Source organism: Chelonoidis abingdonii, chromosome 4 (assembly GCF_003597395.2).
Source record: "Chelonoidis abingdonii isolate Lonesome George chromosome 4, CheloAbing_2.0, whole genome shotgun sequence".
NCBI classification, from domain to species: domain Eukaryota; kingdom Metazoa; phylum Chordata; order Testudines; family Testudinidae; genus Chelonoidis; species Chelonoidis abingdonii.
In genome coordinates this window covers 79,769,904-79,786,893 of record NC_133772.1, presented here as the reverse complement: position 1 = coordinate 79,786,893, position 16,990 = coordinate 79,769,904, and the positions used below count along the sequence as shown (strand labels likewise).

At 44.9% G+C, this 16,990-nt stretch overlaps 1 protein-coding gene across 4 annotated transcripts in view; it reads right to left on the bottom strand.

Moving 5' to 3' along the window:
• Nucleotides 1-16,108, bottom strand: part of NR1H3 (nuclear receptor subfamily 1 group H member 3) — a 51,524-nt gene extending 35,416 nt beyond the window's left edge. The window contains exons 1-2 of one of the 4 annotated variants that reach the window (XM_032782203.2): nt 15,821-16,108; nt 3,886-3,952 (exon numbers count right to left, since the gene is read on the bottom strand). The gene's annotated coding sequence lies outside the window, so the exon portion shown is untranslated. The remainder of the gene's footprint in view (nt 1-3,885; nt 3,953-15,820) is intronic. The other 3 variants (XM_032782201.2, XM_075065342.1, XM_032782202.2) reach the window with 3 other exon arrangements.
• Nucleotides 16,109-16,990: the final 882 nt, after the last annotated feature.

Sequence of the window (16,990 nt, the reverse complement as noted above, 5' to 3'; positions counted from 1 at the left end):
GTCCATGCTGGAGCTCTTTTTGGATTTGGGACTGCATCGCCACCCATGCTGATCAGAGCTCCACGCTGAGCAAACAGGAAATGCAATTCAAAAGTTCGCAGGGCTTTTCCTGTCTACCTGGCCAGTGCATCCGAGTTCAGATTGCTTTCCAGAGCGCTCACAATGGTGCACTGTGGGATACCGCCTGGAGGTCAATACCGTCGATTTGTGGCCACACTAACCCTAATCCGACATGGCAATACTGATTTCAGCGCTACTCCTCTCGTCAGGGAGGAGTACAGAAACTGGTTTAAAGAGCCCTTTATATCGATATTAAGGGCTTCATTGTGTGGACGGGTGCAGGGTTAAATCAGTTTAAGGCTGCTAAATTCGGTTTAAACGCACAGTGTAGACCAGGCCTGAACTGCAGTAACCCTGGAAGCTTGATTTTGATGTCAGTTCAGCATCAGTTCGACTTCACTATCAGCACCAACTTTTGGATGGCAGGAAATGCAAAGTGGCTTTGACTTTCATGGGGCCTTCAAACAGGAAAAATCCCATCTATGCTCCTCTCAGGAGGAGAAGCAGAGAAAAATATAGCAACAAACACCCCCCTTTCCAACAGGGAAACAAAGACGAGACTGCTCAGCATCTTCTATAGGGGAGCAGAGGAGGGGTGTTTAGTCTGGGGTCTTATTTACAATAGAAAAATATAGGTATATCAACAAATCCACCTAGTTGAGACTCATCTTACACCAGCAAAACATTTATTTTGCCAGTATAGTTTATACCGCTTCCCTGAAGAAAAAAACTACACTGGCAAAGTAATTTTTTTGCTGGTATAACTGTCATAGCTATGTTGGTTGGAGGTCTGTGTGATTTTTTTCACACCCTTGACATAGCTGTGCCAGCAAAACTTTTAAGTCTAGACCAGGGTTCGGCAACCTTTCAGAAGTGGTGTGCCGAGTCTTCATTTATTCACTCCGATTTACGGTTTTGTGTACCAGTAATATATTTTAATGTTTTTAGAAGGTCTCTTTCTATAAGTCTATAATATATAACTAAACAATTGTTGTATGTAAAGTAAATAAGGTTTTTAAAATGTTTTAAGCAGCTTTATTTAAAATTAAATTAAAATGCAGAGACCCCGGACCAGTGGCCAGGACCAGGGCAGTGAGAGTGCCACTGAAAATCGGCACGCATGCCACCTTCGGCACCCATGCCATAGGTTGCCTACCCCTGGTCTAGACCATGCCTAGAAAGCCTACAGAAAAATTCTACTGGGAAACAGCCTGATAAAAGCAAAACCCTGGTCTGAGGAATTAAAGCTGAGAAGCCTGCAGCTCACCAGACAAGTTGCTGATCTGCACTTAAACCCTCTAGGTGAAGTGACAGCTCACCCTGCCCAATTTGAAGGCTGAAAATGAGAACTCGTTCCTGCCTCAGTTTTCTTGTAAATTCTATCAAATGTCAGCAGAGGGAAAAAATTTGCATGCCCCACTTCTTTACTAGATTCCTCCCTTAGCTTCAGTCATTCACACCCATTCTGCACAGAGCTAATTATATATGTCTAGAGAAAAAACTGACAACCAGCTTTTCTCTGAGGCACCAGTTCTAAGATCTAGATTTCCTGTGGCCCATTTTCCGGTAATGTTATTCAAAGGAGAGGGGCAGGAAAGGCCAGGGGAAATGCCCATATTTCAGAACGGTGCAATGGGACATATATACAGGGAGTTATTGGCTGTGGACCAAAACTGATCTTAACATGAAGCTTGCAGAGAGGTGAAGCAAGATTGAGAGAAGATTCTCTATTCACTGTGAAGTGATGCAGACATGCCACATCTTGGAGTGAGGAAGAGACCACACCTGGGATCAGGGGCAGCTCCAGGCACTAGCACGCCAAGCGCGTGCTTGGGGCAGCAAGATGCGGGGGGCACTCTGCTGGTCGCCACAGGGCGGCAGGCAGCTTGCCTTCGGCGGCATGCCTGTGGAGGGTCCACTGCTCCCGCAGCTTCGGCAGACCTCCCGCAGGCGTGCCGCCGAATCCGCAGGACCAAGGACTTCCCGCAGGCAAGCCACCGAAGGCAGCCTGCCTGCCGTGCTTGGGGCGGCAAATTACCTAGAGCCACCCCTGCCTTGGATCCTGCACTTGTCCTTTGTGACCCTCAATCCTAGAGGCTTCACATTTGTGCTCTGGGGACTAATATTTCCTTTCCACATGGATGTGGGGAAATGCCAATTTGTGAACACCTTTCTGGGACTGAGGTGGCGAGAGGTCAGAGAAGAGCAAAAGGTTGAATATTAGGAATAATTGCCTGACAGTGTGGTGCAAGGGAAATGGCAGGATCCAATCCTGCTCTGCTCCCTGTGGAAACAGTGGGAAATGAAGCAGATAGCATTCAAACTTCTTGGTACTTTTCATCTGCAAAACTCTTTAGAAACAAGCAAATTAACCATTCCCCCCCAAAAAATCCTGGAAGGTAGGAGGCACCATCGTCATGATGATTGCTTCCCAAAGGCCTTCTGCAGCCCAGCACTATACAAGAAGAGAAAGGAGAGGAAGAATTACAATGAAAAATCAAAGATAACACAGCATCCTCTGGATTCCCCAGAGTCCCCCAGCACAACTCCTTGGTATGAACCTCTAATTGTCACTAATTCCTCTGGGCAGGGAGATGGCCCAACCTCCCATTGGCATTTACCAAATGTTCGAAAATAAACAGAAAAGTTATCCCAGGGAAGCAGAGACACAGGGAGGACAAGTGAATTGCCCAAGGCCATCTGGTGAGTGAGCGGCTGAGCCAGGAATAGAACACAGGAGTTCCTGCCTCCGACTCCCAAACCTAGATTTCTCTTTATCAAACAGACCTGTTGCCTCTCTAATTTCCACAAAACTAGTGTCCTGGGGGTAAGAAATAGAGGAAAACAGAAGAGAGGGATGGGGAATAAAAGAGGGTGCTTATTGTACAATAATGTACTTGGGTTTTTTTGTTGTCATCCTCCCTCTCTCTCTTCTGTCTGCTTCATCAACTTGTTCCGTCTTGCCATAACTTAGATCAGTGGTTTTCAAACCGTGGGTCGCAACCCACAAATGGGTCACGGAATGGAAGGGACTGGGTCATGGAGGCTCTGATCAGCACCGCTGACCAGGCTGTTAAAAGTCCCGTTGATGGTGCTGCCTCGCTAAGGCAGGCTACAACACCCCGCTGTGCCCCGGAAGCAGCCAGCAGCAGGTCTGACTCCTAGCTGGGGGAGGCCAAGGGGCTCCACACGCTGCCCCCGGCCCGAGCACTGGCTCTGCACCCCCAATGGCTGGTGCCTGCAGGCAACAGCTGTGCAGAGCCACTTGTGTACCTCTGCCAAGGAGCCGGACCTGCTGCTGGCCACATTCGGCACACAGCGCGGTCCGTGGTGCCAGGAGAGACAGGAAGCTTACTTCTGTACCCAGGCTGTGCCGCTGCCTGGGAACTGCCAGAGGTAATCCCACACCCCAATCCCCTGCCCCAGCCCTGAGGCCCCCCCACCCCCAGCCTGGAGCCTCCTCCAACAACCCAAACCCTTCATCTCCGGCCTCACCCCAGAGCCTGCACACCCAGCCTGGAACCCCTCCCACACTACAACCCCCTGCCATAGCCCTGAGAGCATCCCAAACCCCTCATCCCTGGCCCCACCCCAGAGCCTGCCCCCCTAGCCCAGAGCCCTGGCCCAGCCCAGAGCCCCCTCCCACACCCTGAACCTCTCATTCCCGGCCCCATTCTGCAGCCCTCACCCCCACAACCTAACCCTCTGCCCCAGCCCTGAGCCCCTCCCACACCCCAAACCCCTCATCCCCAGCTCCATTGGGTCACGGGCATCAACAATTTTCTTCAACTGGGTCATCAGAAAAAAAGTTTGAAAACTACTAACCTCTTTGGAGCATGAACTCTTTACAGTGTGTCTGTATAGCCCCTAACACAATGGGGCCCTGCTGGTTCTGTTGCAATACAAATAAATAAATTATTATAATAATAATAGAGGAGGAATGAGATTTGGTACTGGGTTGAGAAATGGACAGGAAAATCATGAAGATTCCAAAGACCAGCAGGGAAATGTTTTTATTCTCATTAATAGCAACAACACCCTGTCTGCACACAGTGACCAGGAAGGAAGTATGATACCATAGTAACATGGCCTACATAAAAACATAAATTAGATAGATGCTGGGACTGGGGTCTTAATTCACTAGATAGTCACTTCAAAAGAAATTAGCTTAACTACTGCTATTGCATATCTCAGTCTAGTCCCCATACGTCAAAAAAAAACAAACAAATATTTTGGCAGGATTTACTGTCTTTACACTTAAGATAATGGCACAGTAGAGTCAAGACTGAGGTGCAGCAGTAAAGATGGACTGGGGAACCCAGAACTGGATTATCAGGTGGTACCAGGAAGTATTTAGGGGTATCGACAGAGATGTGAAGGTGCAGGGGAAAGAACTGGAATAGTGGATGGAGTTCACAGCATGTCAGGGAGCAAGGACTTTAGGAGCTCTGTGTGAAGGAAGCCTGCACAATATTTAGCCATATTTTGCCTGGCTCTAGTCAGCATGACCACCAGATTTCTGCTATATAGGCCAAATTTAATTAAATACAGAAGAAAAAAAGAAACTATGTGATGCAACAGCTTGCAAGGAAACTGAAAATCTTCTGTAAAGCTGCAAAATGAAAAATAATGGGTGGAGTGGGTTAAAAAGTCTGTGCAAATGAGAGAGGATCTATGTCACAGCAAGAGAGTGTGTGAGAGGGCGTGCAACAGTCTGTGCAACAGAGTGTGTGTGTAGATCTAGTTCCCTCTGAGGCATTAGTCCAAACGTGGAGTTGAACTTTCTGCAGACTTTGTCCTGCCAAGCATTGTCCCTTCTCACAGCCTCTGACATCACCACAAATGCTCAGCTGGAAAACAGTCCTGGAGTCAGGCACAGTCTGCTGGTTCTGGGCCAGCCAGTGAAACGGCTGCACTCAGGGCACACCCACCAGATGAGCTGCAAGAGCCTCCCATTCCAACAGGATGTCTCCAAATACTCAGTAGATTTAGGTTCCTCCAAAGGCCCCATCCCTAACATAGTCCAGTCTAGCATGGGCTACAGGGTCAATCACATTACATGTATCAGTCCTTCTGGAATTCCAGCTGAAATAAGCTCAAATCTCACATTTACATATTAGCGGAAGAACTGAACTGAGGATCAAATAAATTAACAATTACATCATGGGATCAAAGCAACAGGGAAATTTACTTGTATTTAGGTTAAAAATATTTTTTTTTCTTTGAATAATAAGGTCCAGAGATACATTACAATGGGTTCTTAAGCCTGCTTGCGGCTGGGGAGCAGAACCAAACCTGTCCATCACACGCAGCAGAGGAATGCCCCGCTGCCTGAACTTCCCTTCAGTTGAGACAACTTCCACAGCCAGGATAACGCAGTTCTGTTTTCCTAAAGTAAAGATTGTGCTAAACATATTTCAAAGGGAAAAAAAAGTTTCCCCTAATGAAATAAATTTGAAACTTTGAATGCCAATTCTCTGTATGATCCTTTTGTATTCTGAGTGGACTGGTTCTGTGGAACTTATTACTTGAAGAAAGGAAATTTGCAGGTAAGTACAAATAAATTTTCCTATTCTTCATCCTGCTAAGGTCCACAAATTCATTGCAATGGGATTTTTTTACAGCAGTATGCCTCCAGGGTAGGAAGTAAGATCATCCTTTAAATATAGATATCCATAATATATTATATTATCCTCTATTCTTCTCTGGGCATTAAGGTGTAGAGAAAACCTGCTGAAAATTAACGAAGGTTAAAGTCTGAATGTCCAATATATAGCGTTTTAGAGAGTGTATGTCTTAATGGCCATGTGGCTACCTAGCAGATCTCATTACAGGAGACAGGGCCAGCTCTTGTTTTTTTGCTGCCCCAAGCAAAAAAAAAAAAAACTGGAGTCCCACCGCCAAAGCAGAGGTGCCACCCCAAAGGGCTGGAATGCCGCCCCTTCAGAAGTGCCACCCCAAGCGCATGCTTGGGACGCTGGTGCCTAGAGCCGGCCCTGACGGGAGATATAACTTCTCTGGCCTGAGATTGCCAATGTTCCTAAAGACTGGATTTGATGCTTAACAGAAGGAAAAATATTTCTTGAATTTTACTTAGAAATGAATGCTAGAACAGTTGTAAAGGCTACTTGTCTGAATTAAAGGCACAATACTGGATCCCACCAAAGAAAGCTACCTACTTCTAAAACTCATCTGATTGGCAATAATAGCTATTAGGAAATCTATTTAATGTATAGGAAGTGTGATATCATATCTGCCACAGGGATTCCATTTGGGTAAGACTGCAAGGACCAGAATGAGGTTCCAGAGTCAGGCTCTAGTTTACCCTAAGAAGGCATTTAACATAACAATTTGTACAAAACTTCCTTCTCTTGACCATACTGAGAACATTATAGTTCAGAGACTTGATCATTTTCTTGGGCACTCTCATACAACCACATTACAACACTTCTCGGGGAAATTCAAAGTTCTGCTTCACTGGCTTAATGTGGTAATTAAACCACACATTTTACTTCAACCACTATACTGTACTAAGTTCTATGGACTCCAGAAAAACATCAACAAGTTGGAGTAATCCCTTCATCCAAGTATCCATTTTGAACCTAACTGGTACTGTTTGGAGGATTGTTTTTTTGCAATTGCAGACCTCCTCTGAGAGATGGAGACATCACAAGGTAGCCATTTCCTCACAAATTGAAAGTCTAGCATCAATCAGAGTCTAACTCCAGAAAAAGCTCCTTGAGAGTCTCGCAGATCGCTCTGAGACAAGAGCGGCTACTGACCTCACTCACTCTAGTACCTGGATTTGTTCCAGCTAGGGTTGGGCATTTCACAGGTCCAAAAATAACTGGTGAATTTACTGGTCAAAGATTGGTCAAAGATTGCCAAATAATGTAAAAAATGGTCAAATATTTTAAAGAACTAATTTATTAGAATTGTAACAATACTAACAAAAAAAATAAGATTTTATTGTCTCCAGTAGGCCGAGCTGTAGATACTTATGCCAAATTACCACCAAAAAAAAAAAAAAAAAAGTTACTTAACTGAGTTATTTTAACTTAGAAAAATGTAAAACACAATCTTAAAAATGTAGGGCTGGAAGTGACCTCGAGAGGTCATCTAGTCTAGCCCCATGCACCAAGACAGGACCACATATACTAGACCATCCCTGACAGGTACTTGTCTAACCTGTTCTTAACAGCTCCAATGATCAGGATTCCACAACTTCCCCTGGAAGCCTATTTCAGAGTTTTACTATCCTCATAATTAGAAAGCTTTTCCTAATAGCCAACATAAATCTCCCTTGCTGCAGCTTAAACTCTTTACTTCTAGTCCCATCTTCAGAGGACATGGAAAACAGTTGATCAGAATCCTCTTCATAACAGCCCTCAACATAATTGTAAATGGTTATCAGGGGCCCCCTTAGTTTTCTTTTCTCAAGACTAAACATGCCATGTGTTTTTTTTAACTTTTGCTCGTGGTCAGGTTTTCTAAACCTTCTATCATTTTTTGTTGCTGTCCTCTGATCTCTCTAATTTGTCCACATGTTTTTTACAGTGTGGAGCCCAAAACTGGGCACAGTACAAATGAGGCCTCACAATGCCAAGTAGACGGGGATAATTATCTACCATTTCTTACATACAACACTCCAGTTCATCCACCCAGAATATCAGTCTTTTTAGCAACTACATCACATTGCTGACTCTCAAAATTTCTGATCCACTATAACCCCTCTGATCCTTTTCAGCAGTACCACTGCCTAGCTAGTTATTCCCCATTTGATTTCACCTTCCTAACTGTAGTGCTTTGCACTTATCTTAAATGAATTTCATCTTGTGGATTTCAGACCAATTTTCCAATTTGAGAAGATAATTATGAATTCTAATCCTGTCCTACAAAGTGCTAGCAACCCTTCCAGTCTGACATCATATGCAAATTTTACAAGCATACTCTCCACTCCATTAGCTGAGACATTAATGAAAAAATTGAAGTGTCGGACCAAGAACAGACCCTTGTAGATCCCACTAGATGTGTCCCCCTAGTTTGACGGCGAACCATTAATAAATACTCTTTGAGTGCAGTCTTTCAACCAATTTTCCAACCACCTTATAGCAATTTCATCTAGACCACATATTGCCTCACATTTCTTATGAGAACATATTGAGAGACAGTATCAAAAGCCTCAACAGAATCAAGATCAATCAAATCTACAGCTTCCTCTCATCCACTAAGCCAGGAACCCTGTCAAAGAAGGAAATTAGGTTGGTTTGACAAGACATTCTTCAATTAAATGAAGTTCTAAAAAAATTAAAGAATGGCAACAAGATGCAACCAAAAAGGTAGGCCACTACCTAAATCTGGGCATTTTTGCTGGAATATTTGACCAAAGACAAATGATAAGTGGTCAATTTTGACATTATTTGACGAGGCAATTGGGTGGGTTGCCAAGCTTAGTTCCAGCTACCACTTGTAAAATAGTATTCTCACTCTTGTTGTACTCCAAGGACTGCTTCTTTTTGCCATAGGATTTGTATTCTTTTCTACAGCCGCTGGCAGGAGAAAGGAAAAAATTGATTTATGATCCTATTATTCTGAATAGTTTCAGCCTTCCATAAAGTTTCCCACTGTATCACTAAGAGAGCTGGAAACTGATCTGCCCATGCCCATGATGAAGACCCCACATGTGTGCATGAAACTAATTTGTGTCTCACTATCTTTTTCAGAGAGAAGCCCATAGACTATGGGATTTTTAGGTTGATGGGGATCATATTTGCAATACTAACCATCCATGTTAGCACTGACTGTGAAAGCATGTACAGAATGTCAAATACATTTCACACCTTTATTTTTATTGTGCTTGAGCTGCTGTTGACAGAGACCTTCTATGTCCATGGGAGGGGGCTGAAGTGATGCCTGCCTGGGCTCAGCTGCCAGTGAAGGGCCTGTATAGTGAGGACAGTCTTTCAGGTAAAAATCTCCTCAATTAGAAATTATGAGTCCCTGGCCACCACAGAATATAGCCACACTTATCTTTGGCAGTGATACCAGATTAAACTTGGACTGGAGCACACTAAGGAACCATCTGGCCTTATAAAATGGAGATGAGAGGACTAAACAGAAACAGATGATGGGCCAAGATGTTCTTTACTGCCTGCTTGTTCTTCCATTTCTGGGCTCTTCCCCCACCTTTCATCACTCCATGGCCAGCTGCAAAGGGGAGGAGATGGGGACAAGGACAAGGCATGGCAACCTGCCTCAGCTGCGGCTAAGAACAATAACCGGGACGTTGAAGTGTTGCAATCCACAGTGGCAGCCAAAGACAACAGCCAAATGGTTAGGGCATTGTGACTCGCAGCAGCAGCAGCCTGATCCTTTCCTAATCTTTTAGGTGAGGCAGAAAATCCTCATTCCTCTATTATATCTTCCCTAGGAACACAAGGAGGGTTAAATAGCTATAGCATGCTTAGGGAAGCCCCAGATCTCCTAAGCATAGTCTCACAGGCCTCTGTACTCTGCCTGAAAAAGTCTATCCTCTGTTTTGCTTGGTTTAACATATACATTTTATTATTTTTATCCCTAGCTTTCATTCAGAGAACTTGCTTTTCCCTACTAAGGAGAAATAATTCCCTTTGTGTGTGCGTGAGTGCACCTATGGGAATCAAAACAAGGACCTTTCTGTCTCTCTCTGGGAAGATACTGGCCAGGGGCTGAAGAACAGAGTCCCCAGAAAATTTAACCCTCTCTATTGCATGGAATCTACATAGCCAGATGGATCTGTCTCTCCCATGGAAGTCCACTCGAGGAAATCAGCAGGGATCCCTAGAGGCTTATTACAGAAGTGGCAGCAGAGAAAAGGAACCGGACCCAAATGCCTCTTAGCACATTCTCTGGTGTTCATAAAGTAATCAGTTCCAAAGCCAGAAGAAAACATTGTGATCATCTAATCTGACCTCTTGTATCGCACAGATCCCAGAATTTACCAAAATAATTCCTATAAAAACATCCAATCTTGATTTAAAAACTCTCAATGATGCAGAATTGACCACAACCCTGTGTAAATTGTTTCAATGGTTAATTACCCTCACAGCTAAAAATGTACGCTTTATTTTCAGTCCGAACTCATCTAGCTTCAGCTTCCAGCCATTGAATCATGTTATACTTTTCTCTGCGAGACTGAAGAGCCTATTATTAAATATTTGTTCCTCAGGTAGATGCTTTATAGACTGAAAATAAGTAACCCATTAACCTTTTCTTAAGCTCATTGAATCTATCATTAAAAGGCATGTTTTCTAATCCTTTAATCATTCTCATGACTCTTCTTTGAGCCCTCTACAATTTATCAACCTCTTCTTGAATTGTGGACACTGAACCAGACACAGCATTCCAGCAGTAGTTACACCAGTGCCAAATACAGAGATAAAATAATTTCTCTACTCCTACTCAAAATTCCCATTTATGCATCCAAGGATCACATTAGCTCTTCTGGCCACAGCGCTGCACTGGGAGCTCACATTCAGCTGATTAACCATCATGACCCACAAATCTTTTTCAGAGTTATTGCTTCCCAGGATAGTCCACCATCCTATAAATATGGCCTGCACTCTTCGTTCCTAGAAGCATATATAGGTCTGTCGCAATTTACGCGCATTTAACATGGGCGATTTCAACTTTACGCTGTACGGCCAGAGTCAAGGGGCGTGGCCTCAAGCAGAAGAGGCGTGGCCTCGAGATTTAAAGGTCTGGGGTACCAGCTGTGGCTGGGAGTCCCAGGGACTTTAAATCACCCAGGGGGCTCCCAGCTGCAGAGGTGGCTGGTAGCCCCTGCGGCGAACTAAAGGGCCCGAGGCTCCAGCCACCATGGAGCTCCGGGCTGTTTAAATGCCAGCCCCAACCCAGCTGCCAAAGCTGCGGGCGGGATTTAAAGGGGTCCTCTGGGCTCCCCACTACAGTGGGAAGCCCAGCAGAGCCCTTTAAACCCCGCCCGCAGCTCCGGCAGCCGGGCCGGGGGGGGGTATTTAAAGGGCTCCACTGGGCTCCCCACCATGGCGGAGCCATTTAAATCCCACCCGCAGCTCCGGCAGCCGGGCCGGGGCGGCATTTGAAGGGCTCCCCCGGGCTCCCCACTACAGGGAGCCCGGAGGAGTCTTTTAAATGCCGCGCCGCCCCGGCCCGGCCCCCAGACCTGCGGGCAGGATTTAAAAGGCTTGGAGATATAATTTTGAGTATACGCGGTTTTCACTTTACGCGATAACCACGGAACGGAACCACCACATAAGATAAGACTTGTCTGTATTTACATTTAGCTGTATTAAAATGCATATTGCTTGCTTGCACCCTGTTTACTGAGCAACCCAGACCCCTCTGTACCAGTGACTTGTCCTCTTCATTATTTGTAACTCCCCTAATTTTTGTGTCATCTGCAAACTTTGTCAGTGATGATTTTAAGTTTTCTTCCAGGTCACTGATAAAGATATTAAATAGTGTAGGGCCAAGAACTGATCCTTCCAGGACCCCAGTAAAAACACACCTGCTCTATGAGGATTCCCCATTTATAACTGTATTTTGACACCTTTCAGCCAGATTTTAATCCATTTAATGTATGTCACGTTAATTTTACATTGTTCTGTTTTTCTTAATTAAAATGTCGTGCAACACATTAAAAAGTCTAAGTGTATTATATTAACACTATTACCTTTGTATCAGAGAGGTAGCCGTGTTAGTCTGGACCTGTAAAAGCACCAAAGAGAGTCTTGTGGCACCTTATTGACTAACAGACGTACTGGAGAATGAGCTTTCGTGGGTGAAAACCCACTTCGTCGGATGCACTCACGAAAGCTCATGCTCCAATACATCTGTTAGTCTATAAGGTGCCACAAGACTATTACCTTTATCAACCAAACTTGTAATCTTATCAAAAAAATATCAATTTTGAAAAGATCTATCTTCTATAAACCCATATTGATTGGCATTAATTATACTACACTCCATTAACTCTTTTTTAATCAAGTCCCATATTAACCACATCATTATCTTGCTTTGAATTGACATCAGACTGACAGGCCTATAATCATCCAGGTGATCCCATTTACCCGTTTTAAACATTGGCACAACATTAGCTTTTTTTCAGTCTTCTGAAACTTCATCAGTGTTCATAGACTTATTGAACGTCAACATTAATGATCCAGCAAGCTCTTTTAAACTTCTTGGATTAAAGTTATCTAGGCCTGATGATTTAAAAATATCTAATTTTAGCAGCTACTGTTTAACATCCTCCTGAGATACTAGTGCAGTGGGAAGAGTGTCATCTTATGGTATGACATTATCTGTTCCCCCCCACCAATATAAACCACAAATATTTATAGAACGTGTCTGCCTTTTCTGCATTATTATCAATCATTCTACCATTTCCATCTAGTAATGTATCAATATCATAGTCAGGGTTCTTTTGTTCCTAATATATTTAAAAAACTCCTTATTGTCCTTGATTCCGCAGGCCACAGATCTCTCAATGTGTCACTTTGCTTCCCTTATCAATTTTCTATTAGTTCTAGTTTCTTATTTATATTAATTAGTATCAACCCCTTTCTTACATTTGTTATGTTTTTGGGGCTTTTTTTTATAGCTGCCTTCACTTTTCCTCTAAACCATGTTGTCTTTTTAACCAGTACAGCATTTTTCCTTGATTGAGGGTTTTGGGGCATCTAGTAAAGTGAGTGTTCTTGAATAATTCCAAATCATCATTCATCATTTTTCTGATTAAATTATTCCTCTCAGCTGATATGGTTGATAATTTTTTTCAGCTTTGAGTAACTGCCCTTTTTGATGCACCAAGTATATATATTACTGGTATGGACTTCATTCTGTTTGCACATTATAAATGTGATCAAGTCATGATTGCTTGTACTTAAGCTACCATTAAGCAACCATGTGTTGACAATGTCCATGCTGTGCCCAGTGCCTGAGGGGAAGAGGTGGCTGACCTCAGCAGTCAGGAGTGTGGCTGCTGGTATGGGCTGCAGGTACAGTTTTTGATTTTCTATGTAGTGTGCTGCCCTTCTGGCTTCACTCCCCTCTTGGGGATTGCGGAAGGGGAAACTGCTTGCCCCTGGAGCCAGTTTTCATAATTCTGTCTGGTTCTTTCCATGCCTGGGAAAGAGGTGCCAAGCCAACTCCACTCAGAGTGGGCTGATGAGGGAAGGTGCAATCTGCCTGTAGAGACAGCTGAGCTCCCCAGTGAGACACTCAATACGGGGATGAAGCAGGAGGCAAAGACACTTCCTTCTGCCGCTGGCTTTTCTTGGCCTCCTCGCTCTCTCTTTGAAACCTGCAGGGGTACCAGTTGCTGCAAACACTGCAGGAGGGGAAACAGAGCTGAGGAGGAAATCTTCCCAAAAGGCAAATGCAGCTCTGGGATACAGCTGAGAATAGTAAGCCAAACTGTTAGTCAGAAATCTGAAATCAAGTCTGGAATTTCCCCTCAGTAAAGCCCTGCAGCTGAGGCACCTGACTGAGCAGCTGGGCACTGGGAAGGCAAAAAAATGGAGGGAACTTCAGGGACAAGGGCATTCCCCTACCGCCAAAGACTGGCAGGTCTGGTTCAGGATAAAGAACCCACCATCACCAACTTGCAGATCAAAACACAATGAAGAGAAGGTCAAATCTGAGACATTATTTCAAAAATAGGTTAAAATGATTTTTCTGACAACATAGGACTCAGCCTGCAACTCCTAGTTCTGCAGACAGTCTGTGCCCCACAGAGCTCACAATCAAAATTATGACAAGATGTAACTGGTGGATGAGACAGACAAATGGGGAATTCAGAGAAGAGGAGGACAAAGACACAGGAAAGTTAACAAGTTATCATACATGAAGCAGAGGTATCCACTCCCCACCTGACTAGGCAGACCGTGAACAGAGATCTCTGCTCTGCTTAATGTGTAACTAGTCAGCCTTACTGATACCTCACCCTTAGACACCACCGCCCCTGATGCGTGTGTCTCATCCATATGTTAGTCTAGATTATGACCAGAAATATGAGCTCTTTAGATCAGGGGTCATTTTTTTATACCATCACTGTGCAACACCTAGCACTATGTGTCCCTGATTCTTGATGGTTGCCTGCAATACAAATTAATAATGTCTCCAACTTTTCATTAAAACTAGGAGATTTAATCCCTTTTATTTCACTGGGGCCAAGTCTACACTAAAAAGATAAGTTGACCAAGCTATGTTGCTCAGGGGTGTGAAAATCCACCCCTCTGAGGAATGTAGTGAAGCCGACCTAACCCCCAGTGTAGACAACACTAGGTCAACAGAAGAATTCTTCTGTCAACCTAGCTACCACCTCTCAGGGAGATGGATTAACTATAGTGACAGAAGTCATTGCTGTATTGAGTGGCTACACTGAAGGGCCACTGCAACTGTGCCGCTGTAGCGGTTTAAGTATAGACATTGTCTTAGAATAGAAACAGAAAGGCTCACATCTGGAATAAAAGACATTAACAGTGGTTTCCCTCCAATCCCCTGCAGAGAGGGTAAAATTGAATCTGAAGATTTTCACCTCTCCGTCACCAGTTACAATCCGGCACAGGTTAGTAATGACTAAAAGCTGTTTCTGTTGGATGGCCCCTGTTTGAAAAGAGTTGTGGTCTCAGTTAGTTCCTAGTAGGACTGGTGTCCGTGACACAAAAACGCTACCACAACTGGCCTTATTTGGCATACTCAGTAGGGAGGCCAAGGATTGAATAACTCATGGCAGCACCGCTAGATGTGATCCCTCCAGGTCAAAGATGAGAAACACTGACAGTAATGTGAGGAAGATGACCTATCACTGCCCATGCTATACCTGTTGTGGGATCAGAAGGACCTCCATTCCTAATGTATGTCAGTCCAGAACCTCTTACCAGCACAAATGCATGGGAATAAATTAAAACCACTTAGAGAAACAAAGGAGGATTCAGGCAAGAGTCCAGCTGCCTCCTGCCTCAAATAGAGCATGAATAATGTACAGGAGTACTGCAACCATCATGGAAGATCAGTCTGTCACCTTCCCCTACCACTGGAGCTGCAGCATTACACTGAAGCAGGGCAAGGCTGGATCTGTGGGGCCCCAGGTGATGTGATATCCCCCCAAAACACGTACAGACGAGGCAGAGCTTGATCTAAGCATCTCAGAGAGAAACCTTATAGAGTATCTCCTAAAGAAAGATTACAGCCTGGCTCAATGGACTCACCCCACCTCCCCCCAAGCATTCGCCATTCCTGCATCCTATCATTGAAGACATAAGAAAATGGGTATCTTGCAGCTGCGCAACAGAATTGCACCAAATGGGTGCAAAAAGCATCCCCACCCCCTTTTGACACCTTTCTCCTTCCACTTAAGCTGCCTCCCAGCCTTACTCACACAGATAGGCCAAGATGGATCACAGTCACATGAAAAGTTCAGCTCATTCTTTATGCCAGAATATGCCAATATGCCTAGGGAACAGGCCAGAATGGCTTCCTCAGCCACACTGCTCAGCTGCACAGAGGGTCCACAGTCCAAACGTATGCTCAGACAATATATCATGCGTTTTTCTGAGTCACCTTAAGTCTCCTTATGCCACTACAATAAACCCATCATAAGGCCACCCTAATGAGATTCATGGGAACAGCATACTGTACAGCCAGCGTGGGGTAGGCACAGCCTTGTAGAGCCAGAAGAAGAAGGTGCCTGCAAATCCCAAGATTCCCCGGGACAGCATGAAAAGAAAGAAGTTACCAGTAAGCTCTGTCCTGCAGCTCCTCCGTGGGACAGGAACGCCAGCAACCCCGGGATTGGACGTGACCTGCTCAATACGGGAATAACACAGCCCACAGGAGAGGGAGTGACCTGTTCGGCCCAGCCCAGTTGGTCCCACGGGCACAGGAATGCCGGGACTCAGGAGAGAGGGCGACCGGCTGAGCACAGCTAACACTTAATATTTACTTCTTGGAGCTGCTGCTGAAGTTGCAGTGATGTAATGTGAGCAGCAGCCTCAGAGTCACATGCTTGAGCTTTCCCCAACTCCACCCCCATAGCGTTCCTCCCCCCTCTATCCCCCTGACCTCCACATCCTGGCAGCATGGCCCGCTTGACAACACAAACAGAGAGAACCGGCTCCTCCCACCTGGCTCGCCGCCAGAAAGGCTGGGACCTAGTCGAACTCAGGCAGGGAACAGCAGCAACAAAACCACCGCAGCTACTGAGCTTGAGCTCTGGTCACCATATTTAGTTCCCCTGCAAACATTTGGTTCACCATCTCTGGAGCTCAGCAGCTCAGCACTGAGCCCACTGCTCTCCGCTTTGGCCTCTTCCTCTGAGATAGGGGGACAGTTAGGAAGCAGAGGGCATACACTGTGTTTCACCTGGAAAATATTACAGATGTATTTATTTTTACATTTGGGGAGTATTTGATCTCCATTAAAGTAAAAGACCAATAGCATCAGACACAGTGTGGACTGGCACAGAGAAAGCTTCCATTCCCACCCAACTCTCTTGATGGACCCCATTCCTGATCATCAGCACCTCCTGCTATTCCAAATGTGCTCCCCACACATCTCCCCTGAACACCTTCAATCCTGGCCAGCAGCACCCCTGCTATTCCAGTCCAGGGCTAGGACTCCCTGCACAGAGCTCTACCAATCCCCCTGAGCGCTACCCTGCAGCTCTCCCCATTGGCTATTCCAGGCCTGGCCTGCCACTCCCTCAATTAGGGTGACCAGATGTCCCAATTTTATAGGGACAGTCCTGATTTTGGGGTCTTTTTCTTATATAGGCTCCTATTACCCCCCACCCCCCATCCCAATTTTTCACACTTGCTGTCTGGTCACCCTACCCTCAATACACCAAGAAACTGGAACACAAAGAAATGTGATTTACTCACTTCTTGCTTCACCTTTATTTTTTGTC